The 17733-nt window shown below is 47.1% G+C and overlaps 1 protein-coding gene across 2 annotated transcripts in view; it reads right to left on the bottom strand.

The window, feature by feature from the left end:
* CDK17 (cyclin dependent kinase 17) overlaps positions 1-17733 on the bottom strand; it is a 1505117-nt gene that overhangs the window by 121768 nt on the left and 1365616 nt on the right. The gene's annotated exons all lie outside the window — the stretch shown is intronic.

Below are 17733 nucleotides of genomic sequence, written 5' to 3' on the forward strand. Positions count from 1 at the left end.
TTTCCAATGAAAGTCTCTTGCCTTCGAGGGCCTGATGCTTTCAACAAACAAACACAAAAATGTGGTTCCAAATATACTTTGGGTGACTGCTTCACCCCTGGGTCCCCCTCTTCCTGACGCAGACCCCTCACCAGTCGTATTCAACAAAACTACTTAACAGTTCCTTTTCTCAATGAACCTTTGGGTGATGACTTTTCATCTCTGATCTCCCTCGTTCGGGTTCGGACCCCTTTTCAATTCCCAGCCTCCCTCCTCCGGGTTCACTCCTGTCAACACACTGTTCATAGAACTTTAGACTCTTACAATCACAAGTCTTAATTTCTTTTCACCATGCAGGATTCATTTCCCTTCGCTTCACTATCAAGTCAAAAACATTCGACAGAGGATTTTACAAGACCCCCATATCACCACTTTGACCCCTCTTCTCGCATTTCTCCCAAGGTCTTCTGATAACTTCAATAGCAGGGTAATCGCCTTGCATTTCTCGAGTGAAGGCCCATGTGGTGTTTGATTCTGCTATGCTGGCTTTTCCCAATTCTTTTACCAACAGTTCTTTGTTTATTCAAATTTCAATTGTTCAACACAGTTCGGTTTCTTTATCGGCTCTCCCCTCGACTCACCGGCTGTGATCAACTGCTTTGCTTTCTTGTCTGTAGAGTCAAAGCTGGTACCATTGGGCTATGCGTCTCTACCCGGCTTGGCTGTCACTGGAGGAGGTGCCCGGGCACCGTTGACATCTGCTGCAACACATTCTGGCTATTGTTTGAGGTCTTACGATTCCTTCTCTTGATGCTTCACGGGTCTCTGTCGATAAGGGCAAGGTCACTTCTCCCTTTGATATCCTCTCAACCGGCGCCATCTTTCTCCTCCTCTTGCACTGCCGTGCTGAGTTAGCTCTCACGTCATGCTGTGTGCCTTGCTCGTAGTGTGCTGTCGTGCTCCACCTTTTATCCCTGTGAGGAGGGGAAAGAGTAGTCAGGTGTCTGTGATTCTGGTCAATTGCCTGACCTTTGTATTGGGACATGTCAGGTAAACGGCTCTGGTGTTAGTCCGTTGTCTTTCGTGTTGTGCGAAAGATTTCGTGTCGGGAAAAGGGGAAGGGCAGAGTTTTAGAATATCCTACGTGGTAAGATGGAGAATATATTTTTTTTTAAATGGGGATACTGCTTCTCACCCGTCAGGGTCCCACTCCAGCTCCCCAAGGACCCCCCATCCAGGTGATCCTCCCGCACTGCAGCCCCAGGAACTCGATCCAAAAGCGATGGTCGTGTCCTGGCCACCTGGATGACAGATCCCCAGGGACTAGACAGGGAGATACCTTCACTAAACTGAGGATTGAATTTCCTGTACAAGGAGCGGATCCGGACTATTCAAAGAGAGATTCCCCGGTGGATTGTCGCGAGACCTCTGCCGGAAAGGAAGACAGTAGCCGTGGGCTATTATCTCCAGAACCCACACATCTGAAGTAATGGCACGCCACTCTACAAGATGCTGCGCCAGCCTTCCCCCAACCGGCGAACCATGGGACATGGCCTCATGGCTAAGCTGAAGCGGCTGCGGCGTTGCATGAGGGTAAAGAGGCAACTGCCCGAGCGGCCTTGGCACCTCGAGTACCCTCTTTTCCACCTCTGGCACTCCTACGGTGGCCCCTTTGACTGGCAGCTCCTCTCGCTTTACCAATGGATGAGTAATAACGAAAGGAACCTCTCCTGCTGTCCCCTAGGACGAAAAGGCGGAGGTTGGCGAACTGCAGCGCTCAACGACTTCGCTGCAGCTTTGGAGGTCTGCAACCTCTCAAGGCTCTCTTCAGCCTTGGTGCCAAAAAGATGTTCCCCATCATAGGGCATGTTGAGAAGCCGGGCTTGTACATCAGGAGCAAACCCCGATTTACGCAACCATGCAAATCTGCGCATCACGGTGCTTGCCTCCATGGATTGGCTGACACAGTCTGCCACGTCCAGACCCACACACATGGAGTTGGCTGCCTTCAAAGTCATACCCCCTGAAGAAAATACTTTCTTCGCCCAACTGTCAAAACGTTCGTGGTCCCTAACAGGAGGGATGGTAGGGTACAACGCCTGCTTTGCTGGGGCCGTAGCCGCCTGCACCACCAAACTCTCCGGAGTAGGGTGCTCTGACAAGTAGCACGGGTCACCACTGGCTGGACGGTAATTTTTCGGCAACGCCGGGAGACTCTCCGGAGCAGTCCAAGCCGATGCCAGCCTTCTTTGCATATGAAATGGCAGTACCGGGTCAGTTGGTGGACCTTGGTCCAAGATATCTGTCAGGTCATCCTGCAGAAAATCCACTGGTGGCGCAGACCATCCCAAGCACTCCATCACCCTCGACATGAGACGCCGGTATGAAGACTCAGCGTGCGTGCCAGGCTCAGGCCTACCAAACTCAACCTCCGGAGAGGTGTCCAGACCACTGGCGTTGTGCAAAGACTGACGCAGGTCTTCCATCTGGCTATGACCAGACAATAGTTTGTCAGGAACCACATCAGGAACCAAACCATCATCAGACCCTTCATCTACCTCAGAGATGTAATCCAGAGGCTGGAATAAATCCCTGGATGTGGGCACAGAAAAAGGTTCAAATACAGGCCTCACCGACTTCTTCAGGGCCTTCCTCAGAGTTTCCACCGATGCACGGGGTACCTCCGGTAAAGCCTCCTCAAAAAGCGTTGAGGGCGTCGACTGAATCGGCGTTGAGCGTGGCGCCGACGGCTTCGACACAGGCCTCGAGGCCGGAGCCCCGAGCGTGTCCTTCGACGGCCTCGGCGCCGATGACTTCCTCGGAGGCGGAACCTCGAGAGAGTCCCTCGACGGACATGGCGCCGACATCTTCTTAGAAGACCTCACAGGCTCCGACGGTCTCGAGGGCGTCGAGGACCGGGACCTGGAGCGGGCATGGCTAGAGCGATCTACCTTGTCCGATCGGGACCTCGAAGGCTCCCAAGGATCGCGCCGTGGTCCACCCGAGCCCAGAGACGTGCAAGCGGTGGCCCTAGCGTATTCCCTGCTGGCTTCTATCTAAGGCGCAGATGGAACGGAGCCCTACGATTAAAAAATCGCCATAATTTCCTTACGAAATGCATCCCATTCCACAGGAGAGGAATGCTTGTTGGGACAAGACACCCGCCATCTGGCGGAGTCCTCGGACGAGGAAGGCGGCCGCTGATGGTGCTTCTGTGAGGCAGAGGAATGGCGGGAACCACTCCAGGACCGAGACCCCCTGGACTTACACCGACGCAGAGAGTCGCCCCTCGAATCGTCGATCAAAAGCCCAGCGGATTTTGACTTTTGGGGTTTGGAAACCCTACCTACAGATAGCTGCTTCTTCCGCTCCCGCAAGGCCTTCGACGTCAAAGACTGGCAATCGTCACAGTGATTGGTGGCGTGGTCCTCGCCGAGGCACCAGAGGCAGACGTCATGCGGGTCCGTAAGCGACATCTTGGAACCGCAGTCCCGACACTTCTTGAAACCCGACCGCGGGGTAGAAGAAGATGAAGACATGAAATCTTCACAAACAACCAAGCTCGAAGAACCGATAGAAATCAGAAGAACCGAGGGGCGCCGAGATCTCCAAAGCGAACACGTTCGCAGAAAAAACAGAACTGAGGCTACGGGCGTCGTGCGTCCTACCTATAACATCCGGTGACGTTGGCTCGACGGAGGCCCTCGAGGGACCGTATGTCACGGCTCGCTCCCTTCGTTCCCGTCCCCGCCACTTGGGGGCATGTTCTGGGGTTTATTCCTTACTGGACATTTCCTTCGAACCCTATGCTACAGTGCTCTGATGAATTGGGAGCGTTTAAACCTGATTTTCCAAGTTACTTCCCTTCCGGATCCATTCCAGGTTTTTGGCAGCCAGCATGCTACTTAAATCAAATGACTATGTTTCCCAGAATGCCTTGGCTCACTGCTTCACCTCCTACTTTCCAGAATGCCTGGCTCACTGCTTCATCTCCTCCCTGGCAGCCAGCATGTTACTCAAATCAAAGGACTACGCTTCCCAGAATGCCTTGGCTCACTGCTTCACCTCTTGCTTCCCAGAATGCCTGGCTCACTGCTTCACCTCTTGCTTCCCAGAATGCCTGGCTCACTGCATCATCTCCTCCCTTGCAGCACAAGGCTGGGAGGAGGATAGGCAACACCTGTGGCTCCAGGTGCAGCAGGCAACACGCCTGGGGGTGTGCTCGTTAAGCAGCTTTAAAAACCTCAGTTTGCTTCAGTCCGGCGCTGGTCATTGTAGCAGTGTTCCTGTTGTGACTAGTCCCTGTTTCCTGTACTTAGTTTCTGTGCCTTGTACCTAGTTCCAGTACCCTGTTCATAGATTTTGAGCCAAGTATCTATTTCCAGTTCCTTGTTCCTAGTTTCTGTGCCTTGTATCTAGTTCCAGTTCCTTGTTCCTAGTTCCATGCCTTGTACCTATTCCTGTTCCTAGCTTTCTGCCCAGTTACTAGTTCCTGTATCTTGTTCCTGTGTCCTGGATTGCGGATTTATGCGCTTATTTGATTTATGCTTTCTGAATTTCCCTTTCTGTCTTTCTCTGTCTGCAGACAGCCTTTCTCTGTACTTTACTAATTGATGCAGCCCAGTTTGCCGGTGTTTTCTGTCCCTTTATGCTGCCCTGGTTACTGAAAAGCATGATGTATTATTATTTACTTTCGTAGAATTAGTTACTGCCTTTTCTCCTTGGATTGGGTGGGAAAGGTTTCCTTTTGTGATATCATTTTCCCTGCTCCTGATCCTATTTATTGAGATTCCACTCCATGTTTTCCATTGCACTTCTACATTCATTTTCCATTGATTATTAGGTGTGGGTTTGTTGTTACAAGTTCTAGAGTGTTCCCCTTTTAGTTTTCCTCACGATTTTTCCATTGCACTTCTGCATTCATTTTCCATTGATTATTAGGTGTGGGTTTGTTGTTACAAGTTCCAGAGTGTTCCCCTTTTAGTTTTCCTCACGATTTATCCCTTGCATTTCTGCATTCATTTTCCATTGATTATTAGGTGTGGGTTTGTTGTTACAAGTTCCAGAGTGTTCCCCTTTTGTTTTCCTCACGATTTATTATCACAATTCAGACTTGCCTTTTACTAGGGTTTATGTATTTTGTTATCTTTAACCCTTTGCTTTTACAGCCTTCTGGGTCCCTGTTTGATCTACAGGGTTCGTGTAATCACTGACATTCAAGTGGTCTTTCCGGTCCTCGTGAGTACTGTTTATAATTGCCTTATTCAGTATTCTACAGATTGTCAGTTCACAGAATCTGTCCTTGCTTGCCCGCTACGTGGGTTTAGCGCTGTCAGTATCTGTAAGAGCATAGTGGGTAAAGAGTTTGCCGACTTTTCCTTTCAACCATAAGGAGGTCCTAAGTGTTTACCCTACATCCCTTTTCCTAGATTGGTAATACTGTTTTTACCTTATTGACATTCCTGGGTTTACATATATACACAAGACTTGGGTATTATATACACGTTGTTAGATTCAGAGTTGTTCACAGTGCAACTGTGTGCATTTTCCCTTTTGCCATAGTATGCCTTCTTCCTTTCTTAACAGAATGACCAGCCCTTATTCCCGTTTGTATACGGCCAGATTAAGAAAGAAAGGCAGCAAGGCTACTAAAAAATGTGTACATAAAGCTTTGACTACGTTTGCCTGTGATAATCAAATCACTGATCCTGATTTAAATGAACTCCTCGACACAAATGGGTATTTACGTGCAAAATATTTTTCCCACAGCCTGGCCCATCATACATTGCCTGATCCTAGTTCTGTCTTTAATTTTGATTCAGATATGTCCGCACAAGCCTTAGCAGCGGAAAATAAAACACTGTTAGATTTACTAAATACGAGTACATCTGTTGTTGAACCCCATGATTCCGGTTGTGCTTTACCTCAGATTGAACAGTTTCATGATTCAAACATAAAGAATGAAGGGGTTCATTACATAACTTCTGTTTTCAGCCCTCAGTCAACTGCTTACTCCTCTGCACAAGTACTTACTGTAGTCCCTAATGTCAAGAGGTCTGATGTCAGATTACTTAAGGGTAACACAGACCAAGTCGGTAAGCGAGAGTATAGATCGCAAGACCTGCAAGCAGTAAATGACGATGTACAATCAGTACACGTCCAGATGACTAGGGCAGGTTCCAGCCCTGATGTCACCATGCCTTCCCTTGTGCCTACTGATAGGGATGTACAGTTAAGCCTGGGCATGTTAAGAGTTGAACTTGAGGAATTAAGACGAGAATACATCAGTTTACTAGAGGAGAATAAAACTTTACGATTGTTTCTGACTACACCTCAAACTTTATCCGTTGATGAAGTGAATACTGTTCAATCTCTGAGTGAGGAGGTTTTAGTAGGTCATGATACTTGTCAATATGAAAAACCTATTGGGAGTGAGAGTCCTCTTTCTTGCACAGCACTTATTCAGAGCACAGATTCTGACAATTGCTCTACCGTTTGTCAGGAATTGCTGTTAGTAGAAGATTTACAAGTCACTCCTTTGCCTAAGAATTCCTCTGTAGCAGTCAGTCATAATTCAGAGTTTGAACACATACATGCTTCTGTATTCCGAACACAATCCACAATGGATGCGTACACAGAATCAGTCATTACTGTAGGCTTAGGTTCAGCCCTTGATCCAGCTGCTGAGACTGAAGTAAACATTCAAGCTGATGTGGAAAACGATGCTACCTCTGTGTTCACTCCTCCTTCTGCCAAATATTGTCACAATGAACAATCAAAGACAGTACATATTTCTTGTTTTGATGGACTCATTCCACAGTATACTAAAACAAGGACCAGGCAAGCGATTCCTGAACTGTTGATAGATAATCTGCCACCTTCAGAAGTTAAGACAAAGGAATGGACACTTGACGGAATCCTGATTAACAGAGACTTTGGAAATGACTCTATGTCATCCACTAAGGAAAGGTGCGGCATGGGTCCAGCTCAGTCTTTGGTTAATGGTGTCATGGAGTCAACCGCCCTAAAGGTGCTTTCCATTCCTGATTCACAAATATGTCTGTCGACTTCTGGGACTTCAGTCTGTCCTTCTACAACTATTGACTCTTCGACTACCCAGTCCACGGCTCTGCAGTCATCATTGTCAAACGTGTTTTCAATCAATGAACAATTGCTATATCTGCCAGTCACTCAAGAGTCTTCACCATGTACGTGGTCAGAGCCAAAGACCTTGACAAGTTTGTCTTCTGCTAACGAGACGGCTCCAGCTTGCATGCCCTCAGCCTCTGAATTTCCTCTGGCATGCCTGTTTTCAGATACAGTGACTCATCCAGCAGTTTATCCTTCAACCATGAAGCCTCTGGTAGCACATCCTGAGTGCCTGTCTCCGGTCCCAGAGCCTACTGCTAGTTTGGCTTCAGTTCATGAAAGACCTGTATCCTGCTCAGCCTCCCTGCCAATATCGGAGGTGAACCTGTCTGCTCTGTTTGATCATGTTGCAGATTCATCTACTTCAGAGCTACCTCCTAAATCCCAGCCATTTATTACGGATGAACATCCAATCTGCCCATCCTATGCTTCAGGAGGATCACCAGAAGGCCTGCCTTTTACACAAGCTAATTCTCCCAACTGCTTGTCTGTAGAATTAGCACCTCCCGCATATGCTACATCTGAGTCTGAGACTTCTGCCAGCTCTCCCTTCAGAAACATCAAGCCGGCTCACGACTCGGGAGGGCCTTACATGCGAGGCCGCTGGACTTGCCTGGAGTATTACGCGAGAGAAACGGATGCCATCCACCACGGCCCAGTCACCGAACGAGTAGCCGACCAAGATAGCGGGCTGGACGGTCCGCGTTTGGAGTCCGGTTTTGATCAACCGCTTGACAACCCTTTTGTTGCCGGATCCCACATGAGCCTGAGGGAAGGGACGGGCACGGCCCTCCAGCTGCAGCGCCAGTTGGGTGCTAGTAGCCGAAGGAGGGGAAAGTCTGCTGCAGTTCAAGATGTGCCTGTTTTTGCTCCCGCTGCTAGTATGCCTGATGTTCCAAGTACTGTGTCTAACACTCCTATCAGTATGCCAAACGTTCCTGCGGTTGTATCCCACGTGCAACAAGGTGGCTACTTGACTGGCTACATGACTGTCAATGGGAGTGCCAGCCTCGTACAACCCATTGGATCTCCAGACCTCCAAGGCATGGAACTTATGCAGGCGAATCTTTTTCACTTTCAACCACAAACTTTTACCCAGATGGATGACAGAGTATCCGAACCTCTACCTCAGCCGCCAGCTTCCTCTTCCGAACATAAACATTTCCTGAAACCTGCTGTTTCCTCACCTCCTGTGTGTCCACTCTCGGCAGTGAGGCTAACAGAACTTCTACCGTTGTCTAAGGCATGTAGCACCAGCCTGCCTCTCTCCCCAAAGATGTATGCATATCCTCTTCCAGTGACTAAGCTTCCCGGACCTTCCGACTCTGCTTCGGGTCCTGCCAGTCCTTCATGCCTTTCTTCAACCCATGAGTCCTTTCCTTACCGAAAACCTGCCTATGACTCTTATAGACTGCAGCCTGATTCTATTCATTCCAGTCCTTCTGCTTCTGCCCGTGGATCATTGTTTTCGTCTGTGCCACCTCCGAAGACGAAGCGCTCCAGTCATGGAAGGAAGATGTTTTGTGCGAGTGACGGCCGCCTGGAGTCGGCCGTGGAAGGGGGTATAGTGTCACGGCTCGCTCCCTTCGTTCCCGTCCCCGCCACTTGGGGGCATGTTCTGGGGTTTATTCCTTACTGGACATTTCCTTCGAACCCTATGCTACAGTGCTCTGATGAATTGGGAGCGTTTAAACCTGATTTTCCAAGTTACTTCCCTTCCGGATCCATTCCAGGTTTTTGGCAGCCAGCATGCTACTTAAATCAAATGACTATGTTTCCCAGAATGCCTTGGCTCACTGCTTCACCTCCTACTTTCCAGAATGCCTGGCTCACTGCTTCATCTCCTCCCTGGCAGCCAGCATGTTACTCAAATCAAAGGACTACGCTTCCCAGAATGCCTTGGCTCACTGCTTCACCTCTTGCTTCCCAGAATGCCTGGCTCACTGCTTCACCTCTTGCTTCCCAGAATGCCTGGCTCACTGCATCATCTCCTCCCTTGCAGCACAAGGCTGGGAGGAGGATAGGCAACACCTGTGGCTCCAGGTGCAGCAGGCAACACGCCTGGGGGTGTGCTCGTTAAGCAGCTTTAAAAACCTCAGTTTGCTTCAGTCCGGCGCTGGTCATTGTAGCAGTGTTCCTGTTGTGACTAGTCCCTGTTTCCTGTACTTAGTTTCTGTGCCTTGTACCTAGTTCCAGTACCCTGTTCATAGATTTTGAGCCAAGTATCTATTTCCAGTTCCTTGTTCCTAGTTTCTGTGCCTTGTATCTAGTTCCAGTTCCTTGTTCCTAGTTCCATGCCTTGTACCTATTCCTGTTCCTAGCTTTCTGCCCAGTTACTAGTTCCTGTATCTTGTTCCTGTGTCCTGGATTGCGGATTTATGCGCTTATTTGATTTATGCTTTCTGAATTTCCCTTTCTGTCTTTCTCTGTCTGCAGACAGCCTTTCTCTGTACTTTACTAATTGATGCAGCCCAGTTTGCCGGTGTTTTCTGTCCCTTTATGCTGCCCTGGTTACTGAAAAGCATGATGTATTATTATTTACTTTCGTAGAATTAGTTACTGCCTTTTCTCCTTGGATTGGGTGGGAAAGGTTTCCTTTTGTGATATCATTTTCCCTGCTCCTGATCCTATTTATTGAGATTCCACTCCATGTTTTCCATTGCACTTCTACATTCATTTTCCATTGATTATTAGGTGTGGGTTTGTTGTTACAAGTTCTAGAGTGTTCCCCTTTTAGTTTTCCTCACGATTTTTCCATTGCACTTCTGCATTCATTTTCCATTGATTATTAGGTGTGGGTTTGTTGTTACAAGTTCCAGAGTGTTCCCCTTTTAGTTTTCCTCACGATTTATCCCTTGCATTTCTGCATTCATTTTCCATTGATTATTAGGTGTGGGTTTGTTGTTACAAGTTCCAGAGTGTTCCCCTTTTGTTTTTCCTCACGATTTATCCCTTGCATTTCTGCATTCATTTTCCATTGATTATTAGGTGTGGGTTTGTTGTTACAAGTTCCAGAGTGTTCCCCTTTTGTTTTCCTCACGATTTATTATCACAATTCAGACTTGCCTTTTACTAGGGTTTATGTATTTTGTTATCTTTAACCCTTTGCTTTTACAGCCTTCTGGGTCCCTGTTTGATCTACAGGGTTCGTGTAATCACTGACATTCAAGTGGTCTTTCCGGTCCTCGTGAGTACTGTTTATAATTGCCTTATTCAGTATTCTACAGATTGTCAGTTCACAGAATCTGTCCTTGCTTGCCCGCTACGTGGGTTTAGCGCTGTCAGTATCTGTAAGAGCATAGTGGGTAAAGAGTTTGCCGACTTTTCCTTTCAACCATAAGGAGGTCCTAAGTGTTTACCCTACATCCCTTTTCCTAGATTGGTAATACTGTTTTTACCTTATTGACATTCCTGGGTTTACATATATACACAAGACTTGGGTATTATATACACGTTGTTAGATTCAGAGTTGTTCACAGTGCAACTGTGTGCATTTTCCCTTTTGCCATAGTATGCCTTCTTCCTTTCTTAACACCGTATCGACTTCATTGACGCAGAAAATTTTCCGAAGCAGCACAGCTGTGGTGATTACCGGTCATAGATGTGGAATACGTCGGAGGACACAATCCCTTCGAAATAAGTTCCCTGCACAAATTTGGTGCAAATCCATTCAGCATTTATGCTGTAAATGATAGCAAATTTTGACCAATGAGAATTTGCATAGGAAATACCTTGAAATAACTTGAACAGGAAATTAACAGAAATGCACAAAATATTTCACAAATATGTTTTTCTCTAACTATATATATTTTGCAGAGTCAGCTATCAGCTATATCGACTTCATGTTCAGTTAACAGCACTGTGGGGGTAAAAACAGAATTTTAAGTGTAATATAATGCAATAAGAATCAACATGTCATAAAAGCATAGGTAAGGCATGTTAAGACTGAATAAGTCTATAACCATTATGGCTGGTGCACGATAATGGAAAACTAGAGTGAAGAAAATATATAAATCAACTACATGTTTATATTTGTGTTGTGGTGGTGACATTAGTAAGGCAAGCCACTTTCTCTAAGAATCTTTAGGAAGGCACCTATTGACAAGCCTACCCACTTCTGCCTACTTGGATAGGATAGCTTCAAAGTCCAATTATTGTTAAACTCCCTGTAAAGGAGGTTTCCGCACCACCCTCTGGTGAGGGCTGTGTAATCATCTAACCTAATGGTAGAACAGTGTTACACCTTGACCTTCGCCGCATCACACTCCCCGGGGTCTGCCCCGTGCCTCTTCAGTCTCCCGCGTTAACAAGGACAGTTGGAGAGCTCTATGTAAGGCTAGAAAGAGGGACAAGAAAGTGGTGGCTCTTCATAAGGTGCTACGGCGCCGTCGTGCACCTTTTTTCTCACGCTGGCAGCTGCCATGGAGAATAGCTGCAACAAACTACATTTCCCAGAAAACCTGCCATCGGTTGTAGTTCCCGGCATTAACACGGGAGCCTCATTTTCGATTATGTCACGCCTCCTTGTTGTATTTAAACTACAGCGGTTTTCAGAACGCTGCTTCTGTTTATAGTTACAACCAGCATTTTCTGAAGTGCTACTTCTGTACCTTAATTCCGGAAGTCTCCTGTCTTTTCCGTGTACCGACCTTGCCTGCACACGGACTTCTACATCTTGATTCTACTTTGGTTTTGTTTGCTGACCGTCTGTGTACCAGACCCCTTGCCTGCTTCCTGGACTCCTGGATGTGATTTTGCTATCGCTACTTCCTGTTTGAATACCATATCTCACTTGGCCACAGACTCTTGAAATCCTTCCTCAGAGTTCTTCCGATCTTCTGGGGAATAACACAGGTAAGAACAATTCTTCACTTTGGAATCCTGTCTTCATCGAACTGTTACCTCATCTTTGGATAACATTGCTTCATTTCTAAAGTGCATTTTGGAACGCTTTGCTGTGGTGCACCATCCCGAAACCAGTGCGACCCTCGTTCCGTCCGGGGATAGCTACCCTACAAACCTTTTTTTTTTATACTTTCGTTGTTGCCCAGGATTCTTTACACTACTCATATCTCCACCACTCATATATTCCTTAATTACTATCATTGGGCAGTTTCACATTTAGCTAGTATCTAAAGTCTCTTCTGCTTTATAGGTTGCTCCAGGTCCTTTTTTGTGGCTTAAGGGGAACTCACTCAGGTACTCTATTAAGGTTAATAGTCTTGGGGAAAGCCAGGGTTGAATCCGACAGAATAATCATCTCTTGTCTTTTCTTTACAGCTGGGTCCGTGGCGTGTGTTCTCCCCGCTCTTTTGATTGATCGGTCCCCTTGTCTGTATAGTTCAGCAGGTGGTCATATCAGTTTAAAGAGTTTATTCCCTCACAGCGAGGAGGCTCGGGTGGAGGCTCCAACCCGAGCTCCTTCAAGCAACTCTCCAGCACAAGAGGGCCGGTCTGTTTTACACACTCCCCATACCGGTGAGTAACAAACAGTGTCACCCAAAAGGAATATACAGACTCTCCAACATTAAGCGTAGCAGAGCAGTCAAGTTAAACTTCAGGAGGGAGGAAGGCTGGTAGGAAGATACAATTAATCTCAACAGACACACTGAAAAAATATACACTTTCTTTCTCACGTCAAACATACAATATTTATTATGGGAAAAATAAGTACTCCGGTCACAGAGCATAGTGTAAGTAAAAAAAATATTAAACAATCCACGTCACTCTTTGCCCTAAAATGTAAGCCCCATACCTGGTGGAAGGTGCAATACAGATAGTCTTTTAGAAGTCAAGAAAAGCCTCTAGACAGGATTACACATAGTAATAAATTACCAGTCAAGAACCAAGGTTTTTATTTATTTACTAACATTTATGAAGTGCACAGCAGCCCAGAGGCATAGCACAGTTACAGGTGAACAAATCTGGTTACAGGGGGCATAACTGTTACAGAGACAAGCAAAAACAAACTTAACTGCAAGAAGGTCCGTTTGGCTGTACATACTTGGTTACAATCAATACATAGGGGGTCCAGAGTTCAACAGGCAACAGTGGGCGTGTCTGTTGAATAGTGTAGTTTTGAGGCCTTTTCGGAAGTTAGTGAGGGAAGTTTCAGCATGGAGGTTACCGCACAGAATGCGCCAAAGGCTTCCTATTACACTTCGAATAAAGTATTATACATAATACAAGCGCACATAACACTGTTGTAGCATTTAGATATCTATATGAATATATTTGTTAAAATGTGTTTGTATGTTCAGGGTTGGCTCCAGCCCCGTTGTTAGGGAGAATTCTCTGTTTAGGCTGAATTTCCTAACCTAGCGAGTCCCCCAGCAGCTTTGCTGGATTTTTGGGGTTTATTTTTTTCTCCTGCCAAGAGTGAGACTCTTTTACCCACACTCTTGGACATGATATGAGTGTGTTTCTTTGAATCTAGATGTGTTTAATGGGCTATGGGGTCTTTTACTCCATAGGGCTTCATGTGTTTTTGTGATGTGTGTTGCACAGCACCCTCAGTGCAGTAACACAGGGGTGTTATAGTGACCCCCCAGTATAGACTCCATACCCTGGGAGTAACTACCGTCTCCCAGGGCATGTAAAGTCACCATTGACTTTACTAGTCTTAAATTCTGAACAGAACCAGTACAAACCATCATATTGTGGACGTACTGGCTGGGGCAATTCAATTGCCCTGGGGTCTGTTAGTCGAGGGGGCACGTCTCCGTCCCCCCTGATCGAGTTTTGGCTGGTGGCAGTGGATACTACTTTTTATATTCAACCGCGAATATTTTCCTATGGGATTTCCCATTGTTTTAGGCTACTATCTTTATTTAATTTTTTACGGTAGCCTCGAACATACCGCCGGTTTATTTAATTAATATTAATTCTCCGGTTGGTATTTTTTGCCGAAACTTGATTCTAAAATGGCATTTGTGTTCTCTTCTGTGACTCCAACCCAAGTCGAGCCCTTTGTTCCACTTTTTGGCGGGCTTCTCCACAGAAGCCCTCCAAAGTGGTGCCACTCTGTCTGGGGTAGTTAGGAGGGGTGGAGGGGGATTTAGGCACCCTGGACTGAGTTGCCTAGGCAACTCAAGTCACACTCCGTCCTGACTGGCCCAAGTGGTGAGCCGGCGGCTCACCACTTAGCATGTTTGAGTGACAGCTAGGCTGAGTGAATGGGGGTTTTCTGCATAAAAGCAGGGCTTTGGGGACTGGAACTTCAGAAGTCGCCACAGGACCTAAGAATCCGATGAGGGAGAAGCTGAGCCGACCTGCCACGACGCCACCACCGGTGGAGCCCTGCTGGACCGTCTCACCACTTTTCCCAACGACAGAGGAGATCTCCCGCCGGAGAGTCTTCTTCCTTTGACTGGTGGGGATAACCAGTTTCACCGTCTTTTCACCTTCCCGACGTACCTCGTGGCCGCCTTGCCTGTGCCAAGCACCCCGGCAACCGGGATACCACGTTTTACCACGACCGCGAACAAAAGGTACCACCTTTAACCGGAAAACTCTGCCGCTGGTTTCTTCCCTGGCAGTGCAACGACCTTCCTCTTTCCTCCAAGTCGAGATCTTCTCTTCCCCTGGACAACGACGCGACTTGCACCCACTGCCAGGAACAACTGCCACCGGTGGAGGATCCTTCCCACTTAAGGTACCGTGTCCCGCCTGGCTTCCCTTGCTATTGACTGTGCGGGGTAGATTTAGCCCCCGGCTTTCGAACCTGGGTTAGCCTGGGACACCCTGGCTAAACTTTCCTAAGCCTCTCTAACCTCTTTTTGAACTCTCTGCAAGACTTTCGAAGCCTAGTGTAACTGTGATCTTGGGCACATTTGTGCTCTGCTCTCTTTAAGAGGGGGCCCAGCCTTTGGACTTTGGCTCACCAGTGACTTTTGCTCTTCTGCTTTGCTAACAGTGTTCCTGAATGTTAGAGTGGTGTACCTTTCCATATTATGTCTTTTTCCCTCCCTTTTTCACAAACTTATTGGAGTGCCATCTAGTTAAGCGCTCACCTCTGTATGAAAATAAGTGGTGTTTTACTGAGACTTATCTGATAAGGAAAAAGGGGTGTATATATTACAAAAGTAACTGTGTTTAGAATATTTTACAACAAGAGTGCTGGAGTGTTTCAAACAGTGTGTTTTTAAATAAATAATTATATACTTTGATACCAAAGCTCTGGTCAGTGTTTGCTTGTATTGGTGTGTCTGAGTGCCTATTGTGTATACTTTGCATACTGCCTAACTCTGACTGCTCAGCCACAGCTACCAGGTAAATCTGGGTGGTACAGACTGCTACCAAGTGGGTTTACTGCTAACACCTGTAGTCCTAAATCTTATGCAGTGGTCCCCAAGGGAACTGCACAGGTTTCTGCCTAACACCCGTAACAGTTGATGGGCTGAAATTTAGGCACAAGGTCGGCATACCAGTCTGGGATGTACTGGTGATAGTGAAATCTGACCAACCCCACCCATTCGCCCTGCACAGGGTGTGGTCCGGACATTTGCTATTAGTATAGGCGATTTCGGGAGATTGCCAATTTTTGCAAAAATAGGAAGTTAAGACACAATAAAACATACACAAGGCTATAGCAGACCCCCACGTGCATGTCAGCTACAGACTCGTGCAACGCTGGGTGGTACCGCAAGTAGTGAATAGTTGGACACAATGACCAACACAGCCAAGAAGGCTACCAAAGGCCAGGATATATTTTAGTTAGACAGTCCCTAGGCCCAGAACTGCATGTTACATACCTATTTTAATGGAGTCATCAATGTAGACATAGATGTAGGTCTATTTAGAGAAGCAGCTTCAGCAGAATCAGGTTTAGCAAAGGTATTTAGCTTCTCTGTTCATGATTTGCAGCAGAATAAGGGAGGTTTGGATGATGTGTTAAAGATGTGTTTTTGGAAGCATAATAATTCATGATGGTCCCTGTTTTTCAATGGGGCACATATGATTGGGTGGTTGATTGAGCCCTCAAGAAGTGCGGAGAAGGAGAAAAAAAGGAGGGAGTAGTAGTAGGGGCAGGAGGAGTAGACGAAGGAGGTGGTGGGGGTGGGCGTGTGTGTGTGTTTTGTGCCCCTTTTCAAGTCTTTCAGGGCATATTTTTTTGGTTACGCCAACAGTTATTGTGCTCCATACCGCATATAACTGAATGAGTTTGGCTTTTTTTTTTTTATTTACCTTCCAAGAATATTAGTTCCCTTAACCCTCCCCCTGCAACTACTATTCGCTATGTGACCAGCTTGACTGAAATATGCCATAGGTCGAAGCTGCATTCTAGTGCCCGCCAATTCGTTGTGTCCAGCTGGACCACATTTTGTCATAGGTTGTCGCTGCTGTCTGATGGCTGTTGTGCTTTGTGTATTTGAGTGGGGTATGGATGCAAGTGGGTGTGGGTTGGCTGCAGTGCCTGCGGCTAGTGTCCATCTAGTGGTGTTTGACTACGTACCTTGATGTCTCGCTTGGCGCTTTGCTTCGGTAGGGGTGAGCGAATTCGAGTTGTTTTGAAATGAGTAGTTTACCTTTCATTTGTAGATTTTCTGGATGTGGACAAAGCTGTGACAGAGGCATATGGTGCTGTGAAGGAGAGGTAGTCTTGATTGCGGCATATGTGTAATGGGAGTTCCAGATGGTGGGGGCTTGGCAGAGAAATGGATCCTCCCATTCTGGTGGAATTTTAAGTGGGGGAATCCAGAGGAAGACTGCAGAACCAGATCTAAAGTTTCTGGAGTGTTGGTAGTGTGTGAGCTTGTCCTGGAGGAATCCTGGGCCAGTATTATGGATGATGCAGTGTGTGATGCACATGGCCTTGAAGCATGCCCCTTTGGCTGACAGGAAGCCAGGGTAGTACTCCAAGGGTGGGGGTTATGTGTACTCTGGGTGAGTGGGCAAGGAGTCGTCTGTGGAGCTTTGGATTTGTTGGAGTTTCCTGAGCTGGTACGCTGGGGCCCCTCGATAGAGGAAGTTGGCATAGTCTAATCAGGAGATGATGATGGCAAGGATTGAGGATACTCAGTGGGGGTAGGAGAGGTAAGGGAAGATTTGCCAGAGGATGCATAGGTGGAAGTGGCAGGTTCTGGACACAGTGTTGATGTGGTGAGAGAGTGGTAAGTCCGAGAACACCGTGCATCCAAGATTCTTTACAGAGGTGGATGGCGTGGGTGGGATTCTTGGGGAGAGTGGCCAGGGGTCGGTTGGGGCAGGAGGGATGTTTTACCACACATTAGGATTTCATTTTTTCCAGGGTTGAGGAGGTGGTGGTTTGCTGTCGTCCATTGGTCGATTTCAGCGAGGCAGGAGGCGAGGTCTGGGTGTCATCCATGTATTTATAGCAGGTAAGGTTATAAGAGCGAATGAGTGCCAGAAGGTGACTAAAGTAGAGATTAAAGAGGAGAGGGCACATGGAAGCTCCCTGTGGAACCCCTTCCAGGAGGGGGCGGGGTGAGGGAATGGAAGGTGCATGATTTGTGAGCGGTTGGAAAGGAGGCAGAAGATCCATTTTAGGGTGGAGTCTCTGATGCCTAGGGAGTGGAGTCTGAGTATGGTCAATGCTGTTGAAGCCAGCAGATAGGTCAAGAAGGATGAGTGCAGCACAGCCTT

Source organism: Ambystoma mexicanum, chromosome 12 (assembly GCF_040938575.1).
Source record: "Ambystoma mexicanum isolate Mex_15411 chromosome 12, UKY_AmexF1_1, whole genome shotgun sequence".
Taxonomy (NCBI): Eukaryota; Metazoa; Chordata; class Amphibia; order Caudata; family Ambystomatidae; genus Ambystoma; species Ambystoma mexicanum.